Consider the following 6000-nt stretch of genomic DNA (forward strand, 5'->3'; position numbering starts at 1 on the left):
TCCACTTGGTGGCGCGATGCTCCGACTAACCTGCACAGAAGTCGAGCCGGGAAGGAGGTTCCCGGCGACGACCCTCCGACGCTCAAGTCAGGTAAACTACGATGAATAAGGTGGCTCCCAAAGTCTCAGAGTACGTACCCAGGATCCCTCGTCGGTGAAACCTGAAGTTCTTTATATAGAGCTGTGAAAGGTTTGGGCACGCGTGCCAAGGTGCATAAGTGTCCTCTGTCTTATCCTAGGTATGCGGCTGTCAGAAAGCTTACCTGTCCTTTCCTAGGTACGCGGCTGTCAGAAAGTTTACCTGACCCATATCGATACAGTCAAAGCATGCCCTCGATGGGACAGCAGAATCCCCTGTCACAAGATTTGGAGCATGGCACACACGTGAAACCTATAGGTTGTCAAAGAAAGAAATCCTCTGGCCTTTTCCCTTGCTCCAAACTTGTAGTCCGAGCGGACAGGTACCTAAACATCCGACCGGACATCCGCAGTGGTTTACTTGTGCTTTGTGGAGACTAACAGACAGGGGTGCTTTATGACTGTGGTCGGTCAAAAGGTCAGCTCGGTCCATGACCTTTTTAACTGCGTCGGAACCCCGATTTGAAAGGGTGCCTCCCAACTATAAGTGCGGGCCGGCCGGACCACTCCGGGTACTCGATTCCATTGGCCGCCCGGTAGTCCAATCGGACCGGCCATCTAAGGCCGTCCGTCCGGTCGGACCACACTCTCCTCTGAGTGAGCGGCTGTTCCGGTGACTTCCACTTGGCGTTGACTTTGCAGGAAGTGGGGGGGGCCCACTCTTACTACCGGATCACTTGCCTTCCCTTCAAGTCTAGTCGAAGGAGGCGCATAGTCCGACTGACTGGACTGTGAGTCTAGCCGAACGGCTCCTCCATGCTACTACTCCGCCCGGTCAGCGGCAGAGATATCCTTGAATGCATCAATGATGGCTTTCGCCGGATCTCCTCGCGTTCTGCGCGAATCTTTGACATCAATGTCGACCATACCTTCATTAAATGCTCCGAATGATTGACTGCCACGTGGAGCAATGCCATCAGAGTACGGAGGCGGTTGCATGATATTTGGATGTGACCGAAGCAATTCGAAATAAACGGCTAGATGTACGCATTGATTCCCGTGACCTGGATCCGATGGTGGAGGCCGACCGGCCTTCACCCTATAAATTCTTCGTTTCCTTCTCGCCTTCACACGCCTCCGTTACCTCTACTGTTGCCCTCTGCGCTGTGGAGCTCCGGCGATCTTGTTGCTGCCTTCTGACGCTCTCCGGCGCCTCTCCTCGATTCATCTCCCCTCAGTAAGGTTTTAGATCTCTCCTCCTTCCTTTCCAGTATCTAATTCGCATTTCTTCCCCTAGCTCCAGTCTTTGAAATTCCATTCCTTCGTCTTTGGAACTTCCTTTTTTGATTTCTCTTGTCCGTATCATGGCCAGTTCCTCTCATCTCGAAGAACAATCCCTAGGCCCATGGTATACTACCATGCGATCCCGTTTCGAACAACGGGATTTTGATATATTGGCTGACAATTTCGAAATCCCCGAGGATATCGAAGTTCGCCTGGCTGGTCCTGCCGCTCGGCCACACAGACCGCCGCGCGGTGGTTTCTGTGTCTTTCGCGACCAATTTACCGCCGGTCTGCGGTTCCTCATACATCCTTTGATAGTAGACGTCTGCAATTATTTTGGCGTGCCGCTCGGAAGTTTAGTACCCAATACCTTCCGTCTCCTCTGTGGCGTTGTTGTTTTGTTTAAGATTCACAACATTCCCCTCCGACCGGAGGTCTTTTTTTATTTTTATTATCCTAAGCAAGCCGAGCCGGGCACCTTTATGTTCCAAGCCCGGCCCGGTTTGGTCTTCTTCAATAAACTACCCACTTCCAATAAACATTGGAAGGACTATTATTTCTATATCCGCATGCCCAGTCAGCCAAACTTTCCGACCCAGTGGCAAGTCAGTCTACCTCCTACTCCTGAGTTGAAGAAATTCAAGACCCGACCGGATTATCTTCACGCCGCAAATGTACTAGCCGGTCTGCGGCTCGACATCAACAAACTTCTTCACGAGGGAGTGATGTACATTTTTGGGTTGAGTCCTATACGGACCCCACTTCCGACCGGCTTCGGTAAGAATTTTGCTTGAGCACTTGCTTTAATTGCTAACTGATTTCTTCTTCTCTTCCTGCAGCTGACATCGTCATGGACTCGGTGATGGCCGGCGTTCTGAAGAGGAAGGCAGCGGCGCTGGAGGCCGTGGCGGCTAAGGAAATGAAAGCGCTGGGTATTCAGCCGGTCGGTTCTCACGAAGGAGAGAGCGACACTCAGGCTGAATCGGCCGCTCAGGCCTCTCAACAACAGGCTACCAGCGGAGCTACCCCCTCCAGGGAACCAACGACTCCCGAGGAAGGGTCCGTTCGGGAGGAGGAACAGCCACTGCAAAAGAGGCGCCGGGTGGAGACTCCGCTGCGCTCGGCTACCTCCGCGGTCCAACCCTCCGATCGGGCCGCCGTGGCTGCTAAAGGAAAGGAGCCTGTGCCCGAGACCATTTCGTCCGACCGGACGCCTTCTGACTGGGACGAGCTGACTGCTCCGGTTGAGGCCACTCCGGTCGACACTCTCCCCCCCGCTCGCCGTTCAGTCCAACGTTCGACCATCCATTCGCGGTTTTCTGTGCCAACTTCTGATCCCGGTCGGGCGATCCCTGGTCACGGCCGCACAATACGGGTAACTCTTCATCTTCCAACTGAAGAGTTGCTACCAGAAGCCGACCGGCCCACCGTGCCCGAGCACACCATTACTTTGAAAGGGCCCCTTGCCGAGATGTGGGCCGACGCTCGGGCGCGCGTGGCAATGATCCCCCTCCGGAACTTAGCCGACAGCCACATGCAAGCGGCTACGGGGGTAAGTTTGTTGTTTTTTCAAGTTTTGCCTAAATATTTCAGCTCGGCTTTTAACAACTGGGTCTTCTTGCTTCAGAGATGGGTGGAAGAGATAGCAGTTTCCAGCCGCCTGGCTATGGCGGACGAGGAGATAAGACAACTGCGGGCGGCAGGCGGTCCGAGCGGCTCCCAAGGCCCTTCCTACTCCGAGCTGCAAAAAGAGCTGAAGAGGGCTCAAACTCTACTAGTTGCTGAGCAGAAGAAAACAGCTGACCAGGCCCACGCCCTAGCCGAGTCCGAGCGACAGGTCAAGTCGCTTGACACAAAGATAACTCTGGCCACCACTCGGAAGAACACAGCCATCTCCGATCTGGAGAAGAAAAATGTGGAGGCCCGGGGCCTGGAGTTGAAGATAAAGGAGCTGACGGAGCAGCTCGATCGGGAGAAGGCAGGCCGCTCGGCCGATGCGGAGAAGATTGAACGTCTAAATGAGGCCCTCACAAGCTCCCAGGCAACATACCAGGATGCCGAGCCGAGCCGAGTCGCCGCTCTCCGACAAAGCCACATCCGATCGCCCGAGTTCTCGGAGAAAATTTGCGAGCGGATGTACTCGGCTTTCGACTTGGCCATTACGGCCACTATGACCTATCTGAAGTCGAAGGGCCTTTTTCCGGAGTCCGCCAATATTCCGGCCAGTGATCAAGTGGAGCTTTTGAGCAACATTCCGAGGGACCTCTACGACTACATCGAGTAATTTTTGTAATTTCTCCGCTCGGCTGAACATGAACCTTTTTGTATTAGGCCACTCGGCCTAAGGTTTTAATTTTAATGAAATGCTTTCCTTTCGTGTACTCTATCTTTTGACACTGTTCCCTTGCTAACACTTGTACTGTCCGCTCGTCTTCTATCACATCATACCTTGGGCATTCGAGGTGCATTCTTGCCAAGAGTTTTCCCCCAGCGCTTCCGTTCGACCGAATATCATTCTGTGCTGCTAGCCAGAATCGCTCGTTATAAGCCGATCCGAACCTTTTATACCTCGAGTCCGAGCGGAAATTAGCGTCGGTCTGACTCGGCGGAGAATACGGATAATTGCAGTGTCGACGATATTCTGCTCGGATTATTTATAGACGCCGACTCGTCTCTTGATTTTTAACGACGGATCTCGTCGGTTCGTCCGCTCGGATTATTTATAGACGCCGGCTCGTCTCTCGATTTTTAACGACGGAGCTCGTCGGCGCGGATATTTATAGCCGGACGGCGCGGCTCTCGATCTTTAACGACGGAGCTCGTCGGTTTGTCCGCTCGGATTATTTATAGACGCCGGCTCGTCTCTCGATTTTTAACGACGGAGCTCGTCGGCGCGGATATTTATAGCCGGTCGGCGCGGCTCTCGATCTTTAACGACGGAGCTCGTCGGTTTGTCCGCTCGGATTATTTATAGACGCCGGCTCGTCTCTCGATTTTTAACGACGGAGCTCGTCGGCGCGGATATTTATAGCCGGTCGGCGCGGCTCTCGATCTTTAACGACGGAGCTCGTCGGTTTGTCCGCTCGGATTATTTATAGACGCCGGCTCGTCTCTCGATTTTTAACGACGGAGCTCGTCGGCGCGGATATTTATAGCCGGTCGGCGCGGCTCTCGATCTTTAACGAGGGAGCTCGTCGGCGCGGATATTTATAGCCGGTCGGCGCGGCTCTACGGTTTAACGTCTGGGCTAGACGGCCTTTAAGGCTAATTGCTTATCAGGTCGAGCGACCTTGGCCTTCCTTTCAACAGAGGATACCCTGTGCTTTCATCTTTCTACTTCCTGCATCGCAAGTACATAGGCGACCAAAAAGTATATAAGTTTATACTTAGCGCACCTTTCACCCAACTTGGAGAACGTATTCATGGCCGAACGGCTCAGGGTCTACTTCGTCGGGCATTTTGGCTCGAATAATTTGCCTCCGTCCGAACGGCACGGGGCCTTCGTTCCTTGAGCGTTTGACTCGATCCATTTACCTCCGGCCGAGCGGCGCGGGGCCTTCGTTCCTCGATGATAATGCCTTATATTCGCTCTTTGGACTTTTCATTTCTGCATTTCCAGTCATCAATCGAAAAGTGTACACAGGATGATTTACATAGGCACACCTTTCACCCCGCCCGGTAAGGCTGGAGGTGGTTCGCGCTCCACGGCCTGTCTAGCTGTCTACCGTCCTCATCCTCCAAATAATACGCGCCCGAGCGGAGCTTTTCGATGATTTTGAAGGGACCTGTCCACGGAGCCTCAAGCATGCAGACGTCGCCGACCGGCTTGACTTTCTTCCAGACCAGGTCGCCTACCTGGAATGATCTGGGAATGACGCGTCGGTTGTAGTTTTGCTTCATTCGTTGACGATAGGCCATCAGCCGAACGGATGCCCTTGCACGCTCTTCGTCGACCAAATCCAGCTCCATGTTTCTCCGCTCGGCGTTGCCTTCATCATAACACTGGATCCGCGCGGACTCGACGCCGACCTCGACCGGAACGACGGCCTCACCGCCGTATACCAAATGGAACGGTGTGACTCCTGTCCCTTCTTTTGGCGTCGTTCGGATGGCCCATAAAACGCCCGGCACTTCATCCGGCCAACTTCCTCCCACGTGGTCGAGCCGAGCGCGCAGAATACGGAGAATTTCCCGATTGGCTACTTCGGCTTGACCGTTGCTTTGGGGGTAAGCCACAGACGTGAAGTGTTGCTCGATGCCGTAGCTTTTGCACCAATCTTCCAGCCCCTTCCCTGTGAATTGCCGCCCGTTGTCGGAAACCAATCGGCGAGAGATACCGAACCTACAGATGATATGTTGCCAGATGAATTTCTTGACCATCTGCTCGGTGATCCTGGCTAGTGGCTCGGCCTCCACCCACTTGGAGAAATAATCGACCGCCACTAGCAAAAATTTCCTCTGCCCGGTCGCCATAGGAAATGGACCCACGATATCCATTCCCCATTGATCGAACGGACATGAGACGGTTGATGCCTTCATCTCCTCTGCCGGTCGGTGGGAGACATTGTGATACCTCTGGCATGAAAGGCAAGTAGATACTGTCCGGGCGGCGTCTGTTTGTAAGGTCGGCCAAAAGTA

The sequence above is a fragment of the Zingiber officinale genome, chromosome 11A (assembly GCF_018446385.1).
Source record: "Zingiber officinale cultivar Zhangliang chromosome 11A, Zo_v1.1, whole genome shotgun sequence".
In the NCBI taxonomy this organism is placed as follows: Eukaryota; Viridiplantae; Streptophyta; class Magnoliopsida; order Zingiberales; family Zingiberaceae; genus Zingiber; species Zingiber officinale.